The sequence below is a fragment of the Amphibalanus amphitrite genome, unplaced genomic scaffold (assembly GCF_019059575.1).
Source record: "Amphibalanus amphitrite isolate SeventyFive unplaced genomic scaffold, NRLGWU_Aamphi_draft 000129F_arrow, whole genome shotgun sequence".
Taxonomy (NCBI): Eukaryota; Metazoa; Arthropoda; class Thecostraca; order Balanomorpha; family Balanidae; genus Amphibalanus; species Amphibalanus amphitrite.
In genome coordinates, this window is record NW_024881624.1 from 968,919 (window position 1) to 990,300 (window position 21,382).

The following is a 21,382-nucleotide window of genomic DNA, read 5'->3' on the forward strand; positions in this document are numbered from 1 at the left end:
ACGTTATTATGGTGCACTTGACCGTCCGCTGCGAAGGCCGAGAGCTGCTCTGTCCGGGTGATCCCGAGTGAGGCAATCGTGCCGCGAAGCTGCTGGGCATGGCCGTCGCCGTCACGCTCCTTCACCACGGGTGCTCCCACAACAAAACTTTGGATCATGCTGCCCACGGGAGCCTCGGGCACCACCGTGGTGATGGCGGTGATGTCCATTGTTCTCTTGTTGACGGTAGCCTTGTCAGCTGATAATGCGACACATGGCTGTTTTTTGACGTGCTCAGCAAGACTTGTGAGTGCCTGATGGTGGAAGGTATCACGAGCCTGGGCCATGAACGCCTTCGAGTGGTTGATGTTGCCCATGTTGACGCCGTTGATGTGCTGTAGGACGACGAGTTCCTCGAAAGCGGATTGAGAAAGTGACCTGCTGAGGACATAGTAGGCTGTCCTGAGCACTCGAAGAGCAACACTACCCGCCTCCTTCGTCCTTGCTGTTGTCTGCTCATCCTTCCGTGCTTTTGCCTGCTCAGCTTTGGCGTGTCTTTCGCTTGAAAAGTGACGTTTGACGGTGTCTTTCATGGCCCTGAAGGATACGCTGAGACTTTCGGCAAAGGCGAAGGATGATTTCGAACAATCATAGGAGAAAATGCCGACCGAACTTTGGACCTTTCCTTCACTCAAATCAGTTTGTTTTGCGCATGCCGAACAGAAGAGGAAATCCCCATTGGGTGATGACATCAGCTTTCCGCCGCAGGCCGCCTGTAGTTCTGCGATGCTTCGTGCGGCTCTAAATGCGCTCTCGTTCACCGCGGTGCCTTGTTGGTCTTGCGAGATGTTAGCAGGACGGCCCAGACCGCTGAAAAGAAGCAGCGCCTTCGAGACCGTTTTCTCGAGTGCATCGATCCTCGATGACAAGCTGCTGGCACTCTGCTGTGGAGCTCCTGTAAAAAATAATTGTATTTTAGACTTTTCGGCCACAGTTACTTTATGCTCCGAACTCGCTCAAATTTACTCAACAAATTGTTTTTTGTGGTGAAACCCTCAACCTAAAAACTGTGTATATTTGACGGTGTTCAATTTCGATCAATTGAACAGTTTATCAATGAAACAAATGTTTCACTAACTATATTTTGACCAGCAACCAAATAAGACCAAATTAGATGAATTCAGTTACTATGGTTTCAATTTTCAGCAAAATATTACATCGAGGAATTCATGTGTCGTTACTTTTTGTAGACTGAAGGACATTGCCTCAAGTAGCTATGCCTAACGTCCTTATTAAAATGAACACTCCTAACTCAATATGTCTTTCCTTACCTTCAGAAGTGTCTCCAAACAGTACGAGGATCTTATTGATGGACTTCTCCAGGGAAGCCATGCTGTTGGTGACGTCTTGTCGGTGTCCTGCGTTCACTTCTGAAATGAAAACACATCTTTTATGAACCATGGGTGGAGCTTTTCCAGGGAAGTTGGTGGGGCAAAAAGTCACCAAACTAGCAATGCCTGATGGTCAGGTTTAATGAACTGCTAGACTGAAACAATTCCTGTCATTATGTAGATGGTTTTTCACATAAAAAAGACCTTTTGAAGCTCCTCAATGGGTTTGCAGGTTCACAAATTCGCACAAAATGAGCTAAAATTGGAGTGACATAATGCTTACTGGTGGGAAAACTGGCAAGTTGACTGTGGGTATAGGGAGCTCAGCCCCTAGTATGAACCCTTTTGCTATGGAACCTTGCTTAGAACAGTATTGAACTGTTCATTGCTGACCAATAGTCAAGTAACTGGTTGACAAAGTTTTCAGTGGTGAATTGGCATTGCTGAATGATTTGCCCCACACCTCAATTAGTATACATATGTCTTACTAAGTGATATGCATGCAACTACTATATGCTACTGCTACATGTTTATCTTTTAATGTGCCAGTGGTTCATGAAACATATAACACCACTTAAGAAGTCTATGTTATTAAATGTTCAATAGATTCCAAAGTAATACCTATATATACAGCTTAGATTCAAAAGCTACACACTTAGATTCTTATGTGTGTATGCATATATATCTAAATGCACATGATACACAGTAATATGTATAATGCATATACATATTACTGTGTATATGCATTATAGAATATACACAGTAATATTCTATAATGCATATTCTGATACATACAATCATGCATGTACCTATATGAATAGCTGCATATGCCACACCTTTGATGCACCATTAACATAAGACTATAAACTTTTCTGGTAATACAAAAAAGACAGATTAATGTAGAATGATAAGTAATTAGTAGGTAATTAACCTAGCCAGCTTAGGTGAAACCAATCAAAAGTTCACATTTACCTGGATCATCTTCACACTCATCCTCCATATTCATGCTTGTAGAAGCAGTAGGAGTGGTATCTCTGTTGTCTGTAGATCTTGAGTTACTAGACTCAGCCTCATGTCTTGCAGGACTGACAGACACAGTTGATGGCTCTGAGGATAGAAGAGTAATTTTGGAAGTTTTGCCTGATATTGCACAGTGTTGCAAGCATGACATACCTTATTTTCTTTAAATACCATGTTGATTTTTAAGTTGATCTGAGAAGCATAATTAAGCCAAGTGAAAAGTCCCAGTAGAAGCTTCATTACTGGCACAAAGCAAATTGCTGAACATTGATTAATACCTCCTTAGAAGAAAGTCATTGTTGACATAGCTCATTGAACAAAAGCCTATAACAATATAACTTCAAAGCATGAATTATATTAACAGCTATGTCTTAAAATTCAGCTGACAAGTTACATTGTGACTTGGTGTTATCATACTGTGTTACTGTGTTATCATGCTGACAGACTGAGACATTTGGAAAATGTCACTCATGTTTTTCAATTGGAAAGACAAGTGCAATAGGCTCCTACTATGACCATTTGTAATAAGGTAATCCTAAAATGTCAGTTAATTAATATTACCCTGCATAAATTAAAATATTACCTAAGTTGTGAATGAACACATGAAATACTATAGCATTTATACTTTCTGGGTGTACCTAGAAACATTTCTTAACTGCTCAGGAACCAAGTTTCATCTGACATTGCTCAACAGTTTTTGGTAGGATAATGCTTTTGAGCATTATCACAACATCTTACCGGCCTGTTGGAGACGCTGACTTTGACTGGTGCTCCACTTTGCCCACTTTCCACCTATACCAAACGAAGAGTTTTTGATCTTCATAATCCCACCAAGTTTTCTTAGATTGTGATTATTCATATTTCGCAGTTCTGTCACATGAGCACATCCTCGATGACCGCATGCAACTTTTTGTCTAGAAGGGGCATTTGCCGTCGCTTTGCCCATGACTTTAAACGATTTGCATCAAATGCTTACCGGAAGTCAACTAATTACTGCCCGAACATCGACGTAGTGACGAGCGTATTCAATCTGCGGCGTTTCCTGCGCAAGAAGACAACCGACAGCCTGGAAGCTGTCGCGGCGTTATACCTCCGTTGCCTATGAGACTTTACAACGCGCCGGCTGTCGCACCGGCGGGAATTTTCAGCCAGAGCTGTCTACAAAGAGATGGCGCTAGTAAATTATAGCACCATGGCTCGTACTGGCTCTTTGTGGGGAACAGCTTTTAAATTTGCGGACAGTCATTGAAGTTAACGATTTTGAATACATTTGTTGAGATAGCCGAAGCTGTCACTATATCCCCTTAGCTGACACCTACGCACGCAGGCGAGTAGCAGGTTTTTTCACCTCTGATCCAGGACCCCCAGCCGGGCGCGGGTTAATTATAAACGAAATAAAATCAATGATCATAACAATAATGATATTAATAATACATAAATGAATCGGTATTAGGGTCCCCTAATAAAGTTTAGTGGCCCCTCTGGAGTGTGAAGACCAGCTGGGTCGGAGGTGGGTTGGGGAGCGGCAGTCCGTGGGGAGGGGCGAGGGCGGGGAGGGCGAGGGAGGAGACGAGAGGACAGACGTCAGTCAGTGAGAGGGGACGACGGTGACAACAGAGGCGGGCCGCGAGTGGCGCGTCTGGTGGCGTGATTGCGCGTGTGTGGTAGGGTAGCGTGCGTGTGCTGGCATCACGCAGCCTCTATCGTGCACGGTACGGTGGTGAGAGCCAGAGCGGGACGCGGACCATGGACTCCGCGCAACACTACGGACCCGGCACCGTTGGAATGGCAGGTGGGTCCGGTCCGCCGGTATCTGCATCGTAACCACGTGCTGTGTGCAGTGTCGTTGGCTGTATGTATCGTGTTCGGCGACTGACCTGGGAATGTTAGGTCAGTTCGGTACGAGGCCTGGCAGAGGCCGGTTCGGACAGAGGCCGGTTCGGTGAGGCCGGTGCGGACAGAGGCCGGTTCGTGAGGCCGGTGCGGACAGAGGCCGGTTCGTGAGGCCGGTGCGGACAGAGGCCGGTTCGTGAGGCCGGTGCAGACAGAGGCCGGTTCGTGAGGCCGGTGCGGACAGAGGCCGGTTCGTGAGGCCGGTGCGGACAGAGGCCGGTTCGTGAGGCCGGTGCAGACAGAGGCCGGTTCGTGAGGCCGGTGCGGACAGAGGCCGGTTCGTGAGGCCGGTGCGGACAGAGGCCGGTTCGTGAGGCCGGTGCGGACAGAGGCCGGTTCGGCGAGGCCGGTTCGGCGACTGACCTGGGAATGTTAGGTAAGTTTGGTACGAGGCCTGGCAGAGGCCGGTTCGGACAGAGGCCGGTTTGGTGAGGCCGGTTCGGCGACTGACCTGGGACTGTTAGGTCAGTTCGGTACGAGGCCTGGCAGAGGCCGGTGCGGACAGAGGCCGGTTCGGTGAGGCCGGTGCGGGCAGAGGCCGGTTCGGTGAGGCCGGTGCAGACAGAGGCCGGTTCGGCGAGGCCGGTTTGGCGACTGACCTGGGAATGTTAGGTCAGTCCGGTGCGAGGCCTGGCAGAGGCGGGTGCGGACAGAGGCCGGTTCGGTGAGGCCGGTGCAGACAGAGGCCGGTTCGGCGAGGCGGTTCGGTGACTGACCTGGGAATGTTAGGTCAGTTCGGTACGAGCTGGCAGAGGCCGGTTCGGACTGCGGCCGGTTCGGTGAGGTCGGTGCGGACAGAGGCCGGTTCGGCGACTGACCTGGTAATGTTAGGTCAGTGCGGTACAGGCCTGGCAGAGGCCGGATCGGCGACGGACCTGGGAATGCGAGGTTCGCACGGCGGGCGACACGACGGGGTCTGAGTGACATGTGGCTTGGATATACGTTAGGTCAGTTCGGTGCGTGACCGGGCAGCGGCCGATTCAGCCCTGACCTGGGAACTTGGGTCGGGCCGGTGGGCGAACGGGTCATAGGTGACCGCGGGGGTGAGCGGATAATGCCCCGGCTTTACTTGGTAATGGATCGGTTTGAGGTTGGCCTGGTATAACGTATAGTGGTCTGCCCGGCGAGTGGGTTTGGCGGCATTCTCCCACGACACGGCCAGAGCGGCTCGGCGTCGGACGCTGGTTGCGGCGCCAACGGGCGTCGGTCAACGGGCGCGGCACGCCGCAGACGGCCTGTCACCGTCTGGGGATCCGCTGGTTTATGTCCACAGCTGGTTTATGAGCGCAGGTGTCCTTTTATGGCAAACCGTATCCAGCGCCGTCCGGGGCCGTCGCGAGGCGTGTTATATGACCGTGTTGGGAGACCGCCGCGCCGCGCCGGGCCGGCCGAGGCGGGGCGGCGGCTAGGCGGGGTCGCCGCCCTCGTTGGGCTCGGACGGTCGGCTGGGAGGAGGAGGGGGTCCCGAGGGGGAGGGGAAGGCGAGACGAGTATGACAGTCCTGAGACAGTACAGGGACCGTCGTGATGGCGAGCGAGTGGCCCGGGTTTCCCTGCCGTGGGTTATATGACCGTTGGGTGCCCGCCCATATAGTGGCGGTAACGCGTGAGTTGTTCCGAAATAGTCTGTGACCGGGCTCCCGCCGGGCCTATGAGGCGGGTCAGCGTTGCTACATTGCGGTCTGTAGACGGTACGGCCTGATTGGCGTGCCGGCTTCCGATGACACGCTCACTTACTTCGTGGGACATATGAGACGTGCGGGACTAGCAGTGGCCAGCGCGCGGCAGTATCTGGCAGCAGTGAGACGCCTTCATCTACAGTGGGGACGGCCAATGGCGGTCGGGATACCCCCCTAACCCAGCGGCCGCGTTCCGGGGCTACGAGCACCGGGGCGGTGGGGCGGAGCCCCGCCGGCAGGCGCTCGACATATCCGCTCTTCGACGGCTGAAAACGCGTTTGGGGTCGTTATTTTCATCGGTCTTGGACCAGCGGTGCGTGTGGGTTGCATGCATGTTAGCGTTTTACGGCGGCCTGCGGAGCAACGAATTCCTTTTTCACCGATCACGGACGGGGTCTACGATATGGCGATGGGTACTTCACACCCGTTGGCATCAAGAGTCCGGGTCGGCATTCAAACCAGCCGGCTGCGTGGACCGTCGACCTACGTTGAGCTCCCCACAACGGGCACGTCTACCTGTCCGGTGCGGGCCATGCGCGTGTACCACCAGGCAGGGGCTGCGGCAGACGGGGCGCCGCTCTTTACCCTGGAATCGGGGGCAGTGCTCACGCGGCGCAGTTTGAACAATATTTTTCGCCTCGCGCTCGGACCCGGGTTCTCTTCTCACTCCCTAAGGAGTGGTCTGGCCCAGACTGGCGCGGCGGCGGGAGTGTCCGACTCGGTACTGGACTGACTGGCGTGCGCACTTACTTTGTGGGACATAATATGTATGAGACGGGCGGGACTAGCAGCGGCCAGTACCTGGCAGCAGCTGGCGGCAGTGAGATGCCTTCATCGCCTGTGGGCTCGGCCATTAGCGATCGGGCTGCCCCCCCCCCTCCCAGCGGCCGCGTCGCGGGAACGCCGAGGCGGCGGGCCGGCGCATTGGGATCGTTGTTGTCATCGGCCCCGCGCTGGCCGCTGGGCGTCACCGGGCGGCGGTGACGCGAGCGGGCCGCCGCTTACAGCTGGTTATGACCGTTGGCCCCTTTTATGGCAGGTCGGCCCTCGGCGTCGGTCGGGACACCCTCTGGGGCACGCGTCCGTGCACCTCATGTCCATTGGGGGTGTCACGTGACTGACTATTGGAGTGTCACATATATCTGTGGACTTCGGGCCGGCGGCCGCCGGCAGGCTCGGAGCGAGTGTCATATGCCTGTAGGGGGAGCGACGGAGCGCCCCAGGCGGCACCGCGGCCATAAACGCGGCGCGCCTTCGCTGGGCTCGGCCGGCGGGGGGTGGGGGTGGCGGTCCCTACCTGGAGAGGGGATGGGACAGCGGGACGAGTACGGCGCCCATTACGGCTGTTGAGACGGTAGGTACCCGCTCCGATCTATCGCCCGGGGGTGGTGGTCTGGAACACGCCAGTGGTCTGGGACAAGGAGGTCGGGACGGCGACTGACCTGGGAAGTAGGTCAGTGCGGTGAGTGGCGTGACCTGGCGAGGTCCAGACGGCATTGGCCTGGACAGTGGACAGTTAGGTCGGTTCGGTGATGTGACCTTGCGAGGTCCGTACGACATGCCCTGGGAGTAAGGTCAGTTCGGGGACGTGCCTGGTAGAGGTCCAAACAGCGGTCGCCTGGAAAGTTAGGTCAGTTCGGTGACGTAACCTGGTAGAGGTCCGAACGGCGTATGCTCTGGAAAGTTAGGCCAGTTGGGTGAGCGATATGACCTGGCAGGAGCTCGGATGGCGACTGACCTGGGAGTTAGGTCAGTTTCGGTGAGTGGCTAGCCTGGCAGGGGTTCGGACGGCAATGACTTGGAATCTGGGTCGGTTCGGTGACATGGCCGTGCCCGCTAGACATGACCTGAAGAGTAAGGTTAGTTCGTTCGGTAAGTGGCGTGGTCTGGCAGGGGTCCGGACGGCAATGACCTGGGGTGAGTGACGTGGCCAAGTTAGGTCTGGAAAGTTAGATTAGTCCAGTGACGTGCCTTGGCAGAGGCCCGGACGGTGACCGACCTGAGAGTTAGGGCGGTTCGGTGAGTGGCGTGACCTGACAAAGATCCGGGCGGCAAGGGCTTGGAATGCTCGGTCAGTTCGGTGACGTGACCTACACTGTAAAAAATATTGACTAGCCCCTCGTCAAATGATTCTCAACGCTAAATGTCGGGGGTACAGACTAGTTTTGCATCCTACTTTTGACACACGCTGCGAGCCCCTGGCTTGTTTTGTGTTCGTCAGATGACAGTTACCAGGTGTCGGTTAGTTTTTACCACGTCCCAAAAATAGCTGGAGCGTTTCTGCCTTGTTTTGGAAGCAGGTCCTTGTTAATGCTGTGTATGATAACAAAGTACCTAGTAACAATAATAACGAAAAACAATGTCAAAACGAGGGCGGCTTGTTTGGTGACGATGTTCAAAAGAAGCATCGTCTTGTTCCTACTTAACGAATGAAGCTCAAACTAGGTCAAAACTAGGGCCCAACTAGGCCCTAATCAACCCATAGTCAGATGACCAGCAGATCCTACGCCGCCCAATCCAGTCATCGAATTTGCCAGCGAATTCGTTTGAAGACCATCATATTATTAAATATCGGTGGTCTTCAAACGAAATCCCTCACCACCAGTTTGATGACGAATTCATCCGGCTCATTCCAAAAACGCTCAAGATAAAAGGAAAGTGTATTTCTGAAATAATGTGCTTTCTTGCAATGCACCTTTCGTATATCAAGCGAACCTTTCACTTCCAGCGCCCGTTTACAGTTATCAATCGAATCAGAAGCATGCACATACCTATCGATAGATCTGAACCTAAGAACACAGAAGACATTTTGTAGAGTACCTGTCTGAGCCTATGCAGTGGAGCCCGTGAGCCGCCCAACCGCAGCTGCCTCATGAACTTGATGATAGGTCTGAACCTCAGATTGGCCAGAGCTTGGCCGTCAATAACCAGCTTATTTATATCCACAGTTGTAGTGACTTAGGGTTTGGAATTTGCCAAACCTAAGTTTTGATTACCAACAGAAGTTTTGTACTTCTTGCACTTGCCTTTTCTTCATAACTTTGGCGGAAATCGTCGTAGTGAAACTTCAGTCTTCCGTTAGCTGTCGGTTCTTGAGAGAGTTGGCCAGGCCGGACACCGGGGGCGGCTCCACAACTTTCGAAAAATTAAACCTAAGTCCTTATATTGCACTGCATGGAGAGCAATTCATTTAAAATCGCTCTTGTTCCCCCCCCCCTCGACAACTTTGCAAACGTCTCTGCGCGATTTGGTTGAGAATAATGGCTTATGGCAAGTTATTGAATCAGAACGTCGATCACTGCAGGTCATATATCGGCAAGCAATTCTTCATAACTAGACACTGCACAAATGGAAACGATACAGGTTTGCCCAGTGATAAACACTCGCACTTCACAGACGCGCGCACACCCGACCGAACGCGGCACGGCACGCACAGCGCAACTGGCGCCGGGAAGCCGGGAACGCATTAAGTGAAGGATTCACAGGTGCGCAACTTTATTGAGAACAATAAAAACCTACCGCAAACGATTAAAAAAAAAGTTTTAGGGCAATCGGAAATACAAATGTATTGACTTATAGAAATAAAATTGTCATTCACCTTCCAAATAACCCAACAATTTATTTGCCGTAAAAAAGTGTCTGGAAATGGAAAGTTGCAAACATGATTCAGCAAGTAGGGAAACGCAGCAGCTACCTGGCGAATGATCTCAGGCTGGTTTAGTGACGAGTGCATTGCTACGGCTTGTTCCGCACCCTTCACAGATTACTATGACAAAACTACCCCTAGTATTTTGATCATCCTGAGGCTGGCTTTCACCTAATAATTTGATGAGGGTCTTCCTCGTTTCGGAATGAGGCGAAACAAACGTCAAACAACCTTGATAGTTAATTCAGCACTTCAAAACAAAGGTACACCTAGGGTATCATTACAATATCGGATCATAACGATCTGGATAGTTCTCAGCCTGTAAGCTAACTAAGCGGTAACTAGTCAAGTGGTAGGTACCGGAAGCATTGACAACCTGGTGACTGTTTCGAGACCCTTGTTTTGACACATAGCTCGTCAATATTTTTTACAGTGTAGCAGGGGTCCGCTCGACAATGCCCGGGTAAGTTAGGTCAGGTCGGTGGCGTGGCCTGCCGTGTGTAAGCGTGTCCCTCGACGAGTCGCTTCGTCGTGTGACGTCCCAAGTAGCGGAATGTTCCTTGTCCCGCGACTTATGGCGTATCCCTGGATATACCAAGATGGTTAAACGTAAGCACGTGCTGATGGCGTTTGAACGACTTGGTTTATTGATGTTTCTCCCAAGTGACCGTAATGTTCATGCTTCTTAGGTATTCTGCGCTTAACGTATCTGCCTGGGCATCACCCATGCTATTATCACCATTATTTATAGATATACATAGCTGTGTCGTTTGAATAAAAAGCTGGCCAGCCATTTGCTTTAGCCATTTCGAAAGACACTCTTGCGACTTCACGTTGAGCACAAGAAAAAGATCCATCGCGTCAAGCTGCCCTGGTGTTTGAGGGGTGTCGATTGACACTGCCCTGGTTTTGAAGGGTGTCGATTCACACTGCCTTGGTGTTTGAAGGGTGTCGATTCACACTGCACTGGTGTTTGCGAAGGGTGTCTATTCACACTGCCCTGGTGTTTGAAGGGGTCGATTCACACTGCCCTGGTGTTGAAGGGTGTCGTTTCACACTGCCCTGGTGCTTGAGGGGTGTCGATTCATACAATTCCTTGGTGTTTGCGAAGGATGTCGATTCACACTGCCCTGGTGTTTGAAGGGTGTCGTTTCACTCCGCGCTGGTGTTTGCAGGGTGTCGATTCACAATGCCCTGGTTTTTTTAAGGGTGTCGATTCACACAATTCCCTGATGTTGCGAAGGGTATCGATTCACACTGTCATGGTGTTTGAAGGGTGTCATTCAAACTGCCCTGGTGTAAAAGGGCGTCGATTCGCACTGCCCTGGTGCTTGAGAAGAGTGTCGATTCATACTGCCCTGGTGTTTGAAGGGTATCGATTCACACTGCCCTGGTGTTTGAAGGGTGTCGTTTCACACAATTCCTTGGTGTTTGCGAAGGGTGTCGATTCACGCTGCACTGGTGTTCGAAGGGTGTCGATTCACACTGCCCTGGTGTTGGAAGGGCGACGTTTCACACTGCCCTAGTGTTGCGAAGGATGACATTCGTTGGGTGAGCACTGCGCCTTGTGTGATGGGCCACTGGGCTTTCAAATAGCACTTTTTCTACTCTCGAGAACCAGTCTTTCTGGTAGCTTAACGAGGAGAATCTGAGTGTGCCAATCTCCTACCATTTACCTGTCGGTTCCAGTTGGGGCTTTTGGTGGCGGATGAGGAGCGCAACCGAAAAATGGGTGAGTACGGCCAACAACAGCCAAACTGGAGTGGGTCGCAGCACGGGACACAGTAGCGACAGAGAGGAAACACTAATCGGTATTAGGGTCCCCTAATAAAGTTTAGTGGCCCCTCTGGAGTGTGAAGACCAGCTGGGTCGGAGGTGGGTTGGGGAGCGGCAGTCCGTGGGGAGGGGCGAGGGCGGGGAGGGCGAGGGAGGAGACGAGAGGACAGACGTCAGTCAGTGAGAGGGGACGACGGTGACAACAGAGGCGGGCCGCGAGTGGCGCGTCTCCCACCCCCCATCCCCAACGGCGCCAATGTCCTCAACATTGTCTCCTCCGTCTCCTTTTCGTTTTTTTTTTTATTACTTCTCTCCCTCTCTCGTCGGACGTCGTCTCACCCACGGTTGTGGATGAGGAGCGCAACCGAAAAATGGGTGAGTACGGCCAACAACAGCCAAACTGGAGTGGGTCGCAGCACGGGACACAGTAGCGACAGAGAGGAAACACTAAAACAATTATGATTATTATAATGATAATGAAAATAATTTAGATCCCAACATCACGACATAACTTATGTTCACGATCGAAAATCAGTCGTTTTTGGAATCCCGTTGATTGCATCGAAATGTACATACATTCGATGTAAAAAGGATTAATTGATGGGTAACTAACATTCAGTTTTACCTGCTAAATATTCCTGAATAAAATTGTTTAGCTTTCAGCTAGACGACACTGATTTCCCGTACGTAACGTTAAGTATGACCTTTTTGCTGACATTCGTCATCCGTCATTGTGGTCCGTCATCCGTCATCCGTCATTCGTCATCCGTCATTCTTTATCCGTTATTGTGGTCACATTAAATTCATTTGGAGGCTTATACATGCATAAGTGTGTCCACAGTCCAGAAAGGTGGCGTTATTCACGTCCTAAAGTGTTTCTCCAAATTACAAAGACTTGGATTTTGATTATTTAATACGTTGTTTTAAAATCATTTAAAACCATCTTATAAAATGGCAAGCTGATGTTTTCAGATTTACCAGATAAACATCTGTATTAAGTTGCGCTCATTGCTCATTTTTTCGATGTTGAACTTAATAGTATTTTCAGGCATCTACATATTTAACCCTCGCCCGACGAGGGGGGTTGATGCAACCCCCCTAAGTTTTTCGCAAATAACGTAAAAACGGCGGCGCGTAACGCCGCCAAATTTGGTATACCCTCTGGGGCAACATTTTCGCACCTTTTCCGAAAATTTGAGGTCCCAGTCTTTTCAGGTCAGGTCACCAGGTCACAAAAACCGGTACAAGGTCAGGGGAAAATTAGACTAGCTTAGCGGCAACTGAATTCCAGAGCTCACTAAAACTGGTAATAAAGTATATCATTCGATGCGCACGGACGTCCTGAGTTCACTGGTGCTTTTATTTTTACTCTATCTTTACATAGGTAAAAAGGTATCAGCGAAAACCTTTTAACACGTTTTAGCAAAATTTTTGAACTCATACCCCTAAAACCCCCCTAAATATTGACTTAGAGTCACCAAACTTTCACAGGGGCGAGATCTCCTATGGACCCACCTACCCTGTAAATTTGGCGTTTCTAAGTGCCATAGGAGCCAATCGCGAGGGGGGTCGTACCCCCTCGCCGTCCGTGTTATGGAAAAGGCCCTCGCCTTGGCGAGGGTTAATCGTTTAATAAGGTTCATTTTGAGAAACCCATAAAGACTATATCAATGTTTTCAAACAGCGTTCCTTCTGCGTGTTTGGCGTCCTTTGCAATTTTCGGTCGAACTATACACAAGTGCCGTGTAATCATGGTGGAGCAGACTGCCTGCCATCCCAAGCCGCCACAGCCCTCGTGGCTCGTTACCGTGCTCCACGGTACGCGGTCGTGGGAACTAGGGCAGAGACCACATGGTAGAGATTAGCGTGTGCTGGCAAGGGGCAGACAGCCAACTGAGTCTGCCCACCTACAGGCTTGTCTAAAATTGAGTTTGAGCATATTGGTATGCTGTTCTCACAATTCGTCCTCAGTGTATGGCAACTTCTGTTTATTCGCTTTTCGTAAGGACGCGAAATAGATACACGATGATTGTTTATTTGAAATGGTTGCTTCTCCACAATGCTTGACGATCTGAACTATGATGTGGTGCATTTGTGGTCCCCACTTGATACACCTGACCTTACCTAACCCGACCTGACCTGACCTAGCCCTCCACCAACCAAATAAAGGCATCCATCCATCAGTCACCCATCGAACTCAGTTGGTCACCTCCACCGTAAAAACACTACCGGGCGTGTGCAGGTGTGCCATTTGTCACTCAACGACCAAATCTCGAACGTGCCTGCTCGAGTTTGTCGCGTGCCTCATTACTATTTCAGTCACGGATGGGGACGGGAGGGGAGGGATGGACTCTGTGTCGTCACCACGCGGCTGATTACACGGCGTGAGTACACACACGCGCTGTTGGCGGAGCCGTGATGACGCCCGGCACGTGCGCAGCTCGCTGCTCGCTGATTGTCACCGGACCTGAGAGAGCAGCTGTTACCGTCGGAAGAAGTCGTCTGTCGCAACGAAACGACCCGGGCGCCGCGCCGGGGAGGGGAGGAGAGGCAAATGATCTTGGACATCCAATCATCGTACATCTCTTTCTCCTCTCTCTTCCTCTCCTACAGGCTCTTATACAGGCTCCCAGTCTCTCTCTCTCTCTTCACTCTTCTCTCACTCTCTACCCCTCCCCTCTCTCTCTCTCGTCGACCGGAAGTGGCCATTTCCGGTGGCCGGCTGATCACACGCGGCCGGTGCGGGATCTGTCGGAGCGCCGACGGTAGGCCAAACTCCCGGTGCAGCCAACGTCACTGCCATCCGGAGCTCTAGCATCTGACGCAGAGCTGTGACATGTCGCCAGATACAGCAGTGACTGAGGACTGGAGACTGAGTGGCTGAGTCCGTGACGGCACGGTAGCGATTCCGGGGCTCCGACAGATTACGTGCTACTTCTACAGGCCAACACATCCGGCTTATCTGTCCCGTATGATTAATGAAGCTCGTTAACCGAGCGGGCTAGTTAAGCTCCGTGTCTGAGAGTGGGGAACGGTTGAACGGCCTGGGTACCAAAGGGTAAATGTGGGCGAAACTGTAATATCACTGATTGCGAAGAAAAGGAAGCAATTTACATGTGATTTCTTTCAATGCGCCTTTTTTAGAGACACATAGACAAGTTATCCCGCGCCCCACTGGGGGGGGGGGCTATTCATAGCCCCCTCCCGTTTTTCTGTGTAACCTCTGCGCTCATGATAGTAAAAATAAAACCTGGATTCTCACGTTGTGTTTTATAAAAAAAAGACGTTCCTTTCGGCTTTTATTGACTTTAGCCAAAGGAGGTTAGTCAAAGTGTGGCCGCAAGTGACAAGGCCCAACAGTCGAATGTCCGGGGGCTCTGCCCGCTCCGGCCCGGCCACGGCTCGGCCGGCACACAATGTTACACGTCACACATGTACGTCATATCACGGGGCCAATAAGGATTAAGGAAGGGATTACCATATTAGGAATTAAAGCTGGGCGGTCGGCAAGGAGGCTAATTGAGAGGACAGGGAAGTTACTTCGTTACATTCTGTAATAACTTCCAAACCGCTTGACGTATCGACGCCAAACTTTCGGTACCTTCGGCTGCATCAATTTGACACCTGTCAAAATTTGAACTTCGTAGCTACCATAGCTCGGCCGAAAATGACGTCAGAGTGACGTAATGTTCGGCCGATTTCGACGCAAAACATTGAACCACGGCAATCGCTCCCAAGGGCTCAGTTTTTAAGCTAGATCCAATTTCTTTGCATGAGAGGACTCAAAATAGACTGCGCTATCAAACTGCTATCTCGGATTTTCGAAATTTTGAAAATTTTGAAAATTTTATATAATAAAATTCAAAATTTACATTTTTACATTTTTTTCAAAAAGTTTTTGACTTTTCAAAAAAACGGAATATATGTGATAGAACGCGTTAATATGACTAACTCTAGCAATTTTTAGCTAAATATCTTCAAAAATGTCCAAGTTATACGCATTATTGCAAAAAATTCACAATTATTTATTTTTCAAATCAATTTTTCACCACGTATTTGACATCGTACGCCAATATAAATAGCACCATCGTGTTTCTGAGCTCAAACTGCATCCATTAGACACCTTTTCTGTTGAAAAATTATAACTTAAAAATTTTACCTTTTTTGACCTGAAAGTAACCTGACCTAAGCTAAATTCAACTCAAAATGACCTCGAATGACACAGACGAAATCAAATCGAAATTTTTGGCCTAAATGGACTATAAAACATGTGTCACGTGACCGACGCATGATATAATATTTTCGTGACCTGTGATGACCTGACCTTGACCTGAAAATCAAAGGGCAAGTTTGGTACCCTCAGGGTATCTAGAGCATCTACCAAAAATGAGGCTGATCTGACTTGTAAGACGGCGGCCAGAGCCCAAAACGTGAACAAGCCAAAATGCTAATAATTTTTACTTTGACCTGACCTGTGACGTCATCGGTGACCTCGAGGTCAATGAAATTAGGTTTCGCTCGACAGTTTATGGCCGGGGCTATCAGACGCCGTTTGAATTTTGACGATCGGCCCAGTAGTTTCGGAGTTAGGAGGGGGGGGGGGCTATGAATATCCCCCCCCCCAGTAGGGCGTGTTATACGCAGACCCCAGTGGGGCGCGGGTTATCTTTAGTTTTTCTTTTGTTGTAGCAAATGCATGATTTTTAGGAACCGAGCAAGTCTCTTGCGACGGAAAATGGAAAGCCTTATTCCTTATTTGCTAGGTTTTTATCACAAATGTATAGATTAGGCAATAGGCATGCCTTTATGTCACAATTAAAAATAATGAAGAAGAGAAATATTACGAAGGCCTTAGAAAGTGTTTATTTTTGCATGCATAGGTATTCCGGACAACCATGAATTAGATATTTTTCACTCCAATTAGCTGATCGAAAGATGTTTACATATGCCAATACATTGGTCAGATTGTTGATCTGACCCGAAAACTGTAATGCGTCATTCCGATTCAATTCGTAGGCATTTTAGCCCCCATTTTTCTTATTCGGCTGCACATTGGAGCAGAAACGCCATGATATGGAAGGTAGGAAATGATTTAATACGAACTCATTCCATCACAAAGTGATTTTAAAAAGCTGAAAACATTAACTGAAAGTGAAAATGGCACCAACTTTAGAACAGACAGTCACGTCCGTGGTTCCATCCGTCGCTTGAACGTGCACAAATTCCACCCCATGCAACAAGCTTAAATTAAGCTTTATCAAACTCGTAAATGACTTGCGTGTCCCATTGCGTCTCTTTGCACGGAGAAGTCTGGGTGACGGAAGCCTTTGCATAACCAGTAGGAACCCAGCATAAACAGTAGGTACTTTTACCTTAGCTTTCATTCAAATACGAAAAATTGGTAAAAGCTTAGAACACTTCTAAAATGTCCCACGGTTGAATAAATGCTCTAAAATTAAACTACACCTTAACCCGCGCGGGGCTGGGGTCTCCAGCCGAACGCGCGGGGCTGGGGGGGTAAATTTTACCCCCCTGTTATCTCCCGAACTAATGGTCCGATTTGGAAAATTCAAACGCCAATCGAAAGATCTCATCACGAACCACTAAAAACATGTACTTAATTTTAAGCTTGAGGTCAAGGTCAAGGTCAGGTCAAGGGTACAAATTGCAAGTTCCTACAGTATCGGCCTTGCACCGTAGTTGCCGAAGAATGGAGTCATGGACTGAGACTGATCGCCCAAAACGTGTTCTTAGGCTACCAAGACAATATTCGTTGCATACAATATCATTCAGAGGTCAAGGTCAAGGTCAGGTCAGGTCAGGTCAGGTCACCAAAAACAAAATATAGAAAAGGGCATGTGCGACACATGTTTTATGGGTCATTTTACACATAGAATTCAATAGGCACACTCAATAAGTGATATGGACCACCTCTGGATGAATTTCAGGTCGAGGTCAGGTCAAGGTCAGGTCAGGTGAGGTCAAATTTTGAAGTTGGTTGTTAAGGCCTAAAAAGGTGTCTATCTGATGCAGTTTTTCACGGCGAATCGAATGGTGCTACTTTTGTTTCCGTACGAGGTCTAGAACTTCCAAAAAAGTCATTTTTCAAAAAAATTGTGTGTCGTGACGTCATAAAAGTTTGAATAACTCCCACATTTTTGAACTGATTCTTCTAAAAATTGGTATGTAGGTGCACATAGACCACTTTTCTGACATATATTCCGGTTTTTTCGATACACTCATAATTTTGGATTTTATAGCTATTTTCCCAAAAAAGTCAGTTTTTTGAAAAAAAAATTGGGCCAAAATCCAAAATTTTCAAAAAACCGAGATAGCCATTTGATAGGCAAAGTAAAATTACGTATATCCTTTTTTGTTACGTATTGATTCCTTTAAAAATGAAGATGTTAGCGGCGTTTGAACTTTTGCCGTTTTTGAGGCGAAAATGGCGAACATGACGTCACTAAAACGTCAATTTCTCAAAAATTTTCCGACGGATTTCGCTCAAATTTTCAGGGAACGTGTCAAATTGATGTAAGAAAAGGTACTGAAAGTTTGGCGGCGCTGCGCGCCGCCGTTTTTGAGATATTGCCAAAATTCGCGAGGGGGGTAAAATTTACCCCCCCAGCCCCGCGCGGGTTAACCCTCGCCCGTAAACGGCGATCTGCCACCTTCGCCCATGCAGGGGGGGGGGGGGTTGGTGCGACCCCCCCTTGGCGTTTGAAAACGGAGCGTCGTAGAGCTTAGCGGAAAAGACCAACGGATTGCTCTCGCCGAGATCTCGCGATTGGTGGTATATTTTTTGGTCCTAGGTCAACATTTGACCTACTTTTGACCGGTCAAAGGTCAAATTTTCCGAAAAATAGACTTTTTTCAACTTTCCGCGGCGATTGCGGCAAAACGGTGGGAGATATCGACTTGAAACCTTCACTATCGTGTTCCTTGATCAATTCTCTATCGTTTGGTATGTATTTCGTTTCCCTAGCTCTAAAAATGGCGCGTTGGGAGCGCCGGAAGTCGGCAAGGTCACAGTCGGCGGCAGAAATTCGAAAAATCAAAATTTAAATTTTTGAAATCTGATTGTATTTTTTGATTTGGAAGGTCCATTTGCTCCCTATAGAAGCTAATATTGCTGCATATTCCCATTGAGGTGACAAGAATTAGCAAAATAGTGGTTCGGGCGCTTTTCAAAAATAGTACCGGACGCTGTTCCTCTTGTGACGTCATAGCTCCGTGACCTGACCTGACCCGGTCAAGTTTCTTATACCATATGATAGCCAATACTTGCCCCAACATGCATGGGAAGTTTCATCACGATCCATCAACCGATGTCCGTACCACCGGCAGGAAACCTCGGGCGTTGGCACTCAGTTTGTGAAAATCCGGCCGGAGGCTGTTCCCTTTGTGACGTCATAACTCCGTGACCTGACATGACCCGGTCAATTTTTTTTTATCAAAAGATGCGCAAGGTTTGCCCCATAAGGTACCCAAAATTTGGCGGCGCTGCGCGCCGCCGTTTTTGCACTATTTCCGAAAAACCTAAGGGGGGGGGGGTTGCACCAACCCCCCCCTACATGGGCGAGGGTTAAATTTTGAGCTACCATAACCCTCGCCGGACATATTGGTTTTCTACGTACCGAGGGGGGGGGGGATTTGATTGGTACGACCCCCTTCGCCGTTTCGCCCCTAATGAAGTTAGAACCTCACGAAAAAAACGAACATGTGCGCCGTTACAAGACGCAGCGATTGATACCCGATTTTCTCAGGTCAACCGGTGACCTCTGAGGTCAGGTCAAGTGGACCAGCCACGGATTTGGTCTTTGGTAAATAACTTCGAAAAAAATGACCAATGAGTCGCAATTATGGCATCAGCATGCTTGCCTAGCACAGACGCGTCGAATGGTATACATTGTGTTCGGGTGAGGTAAAATTCAGGTGTTGACCTCGGGTCAAGGTCAGATCAGAACCCTTCAGGTAACGAAGCTGGTCGGAAGAGGTCATAGCGCATATATTCGATTCGGCAGGCCTTTCCGAGTCCATTGGTGGCTTTTCCGACGACTCTCTAGCTCAATTTAATCGGGAGTTATTAATGAAAAACTCTTATGACCTCAGTGACGTCATAAATGACGTAAGCAAGGTCAACAATGCAAATTGAAGCATAGGACCAGGCATGCAAGGTCTCCTTGCAATGAGTGCACACAATCACGATTACATGTGCTTGAGATAGTTTTATATCATTCCCGCGCCAAAATAACAGTCTCGATATTTCCCCCATCGACTTATAATGGTGAGGTCACTTGACCGACCTGACCTCAGGTGATTCTTGGAGAAAGCTGAGATTTACAAGTTGTGAAACCTCTAAAGGATGCAAGTTTCATCTCCCTGTGAAAGTTTCTCTGGCACTGAGGACGTTGCGCAGTTGCAACATCTCAGTACCATACAGAGGTTCACTTATGACGTCATAGGTCAGTGACCTGACTTGACTTGAAAATGCGGTTGTCATATGATCCGGCTTGAATCAATGGTCAGATATACCAAGTTTTCGCTCTCTATCACCGGCGTGCTCTAAGTTATCACGAAAAAATCAGGGGCGGCACTTGCCCCCCTCGGCCGGCTAGGGATAAAGTTACACATTTTCCAGCAACCAGTATCAATTGACCCTGGTGTATAAGGTTGACCCGCCCAACATCGTTATCTCAGCTACCTGGCTGGCTTGACCCCCATTTCAGTCCAGTGACGTCAGAGGCTCGCCAGTTTCGCCGTCACGCGGCCTATCGCTGACCACGGCTGACGTGATAGGCTGACACGACGACCACCGCAGAGCTAGCAGCTGACGTCACGCATACGACATATCAGCATCAATCACCAGCTGACAGACGTCTAACGTGTTAGGGCGGGTCGAACAGAACTGTGAGATACGAACTGCCCGTCGTCGTCTCTTCGACTGAAAGAGATGATATAGGGCCTAGGGATGCATAAGTTCAAAAGCAAATGTCAACAAATTGAATCTCTACACATGGCAATATCCGAATAAAGAAAGCACCGGCTGTCCTATTGAAAAAAGACGGCGATAATGCCTACAAGAAACTGAACTGTTTGACTGTGCTTAGACGAATACCTCAAATCATCCAGTAATATCATGAAAAAATGCTCAACTCCGTTTCAATTTAAAGCACCAGCTTTGACGGTTCGCTATACCGGAAATGAATTAAATGGTTATACCGAACATGAATAAAATGGAATCATCATCGCCAACAACGGCTGATAAGACAAGAACCGGTGGAACATCTCCCTACCTCGCTGATCCGTCTCGGTCTATCCGAGCGCCGCGGGCAATCCATCTGACCCGTCAGTCGCGCACACCGGACGTGCCAGCACCAATCGAGCCCGGCGCACACATGTCACTGGCACTCAGCTCCGCGAGACATGCCATTCCACGCCGCCTACGGAGGCTGAGCCGTGACGCCGGGCAGGTCAGAATGGCACACAGGTCACCGCGGGATCGGTGGGTGTGCTTACACTGTCCACTGTCCAGGGACATTGTTGGTGCTCAATCATGGATTGATATTCGCCATAGGACAGGTAGAAAGAGGGAGACAGCGAAATGAACTCACCTTAGCCCATGCTCCTCAGCACATACGGTGAGCCGTCGACAGGTTCGCAGGACGCAATGTCGCTCTGCGTCAACCCTTCGACCAGCCTATCCTGTGGCCAGGCTTTCTGCGGCACTCGGCAGCGACGGCGGCCGACGCGGCCCTGTCGACGGCGGCGGTGCTCCCGACGGAATGGGGCGCGTCGGCGGCGACGCAGCCGACGGGGCGGGGCGGGCCGGACGCCCCAGCTGACCGCAGCCGGCGGCGGCGGCGCCTCTGCACCACCCGCAACACGAGGCGCTGCAGGTAACCCGATACCACCGGAGGAAACTGGAAGCGGAGGAAATGGACAGTGACATGGGTTTTCAGACGGATTCAGGTGGCAGGTGCTGTAACTTATAGGTGA

At 49.6% G+C, this 21,382-nt stretch overlaps 1 protein-coding gene across 3 annotated transcripts in view; it reads right to left on the bottom strand.

The window, feature by feature from the left end:
• The window catches only part of LOC122381858 (protein TANC2-like), a 179,353-nt gene extending 158,182 nt beyond the window's left edge, over positions 1-21,171 (bottom strand). For 2 of the 3 annotated variants that reach the window (XM_043366584.1, XM_043366581.1), the window contains exon 1: positions 20,998-21,156. The gene's annotated coding sequence lies outside the window, so the exon portion shown is untranslated. Of the gene's footprint in view, positions 1-20,997 lie in introns of all 3 variants that reach the window. The other variant, XM_043366587.1, reaches the window with a different exon arrangement.
• Between the last annotated feature and the right edge of the window lie 211 nt (positions 21,172-21,382).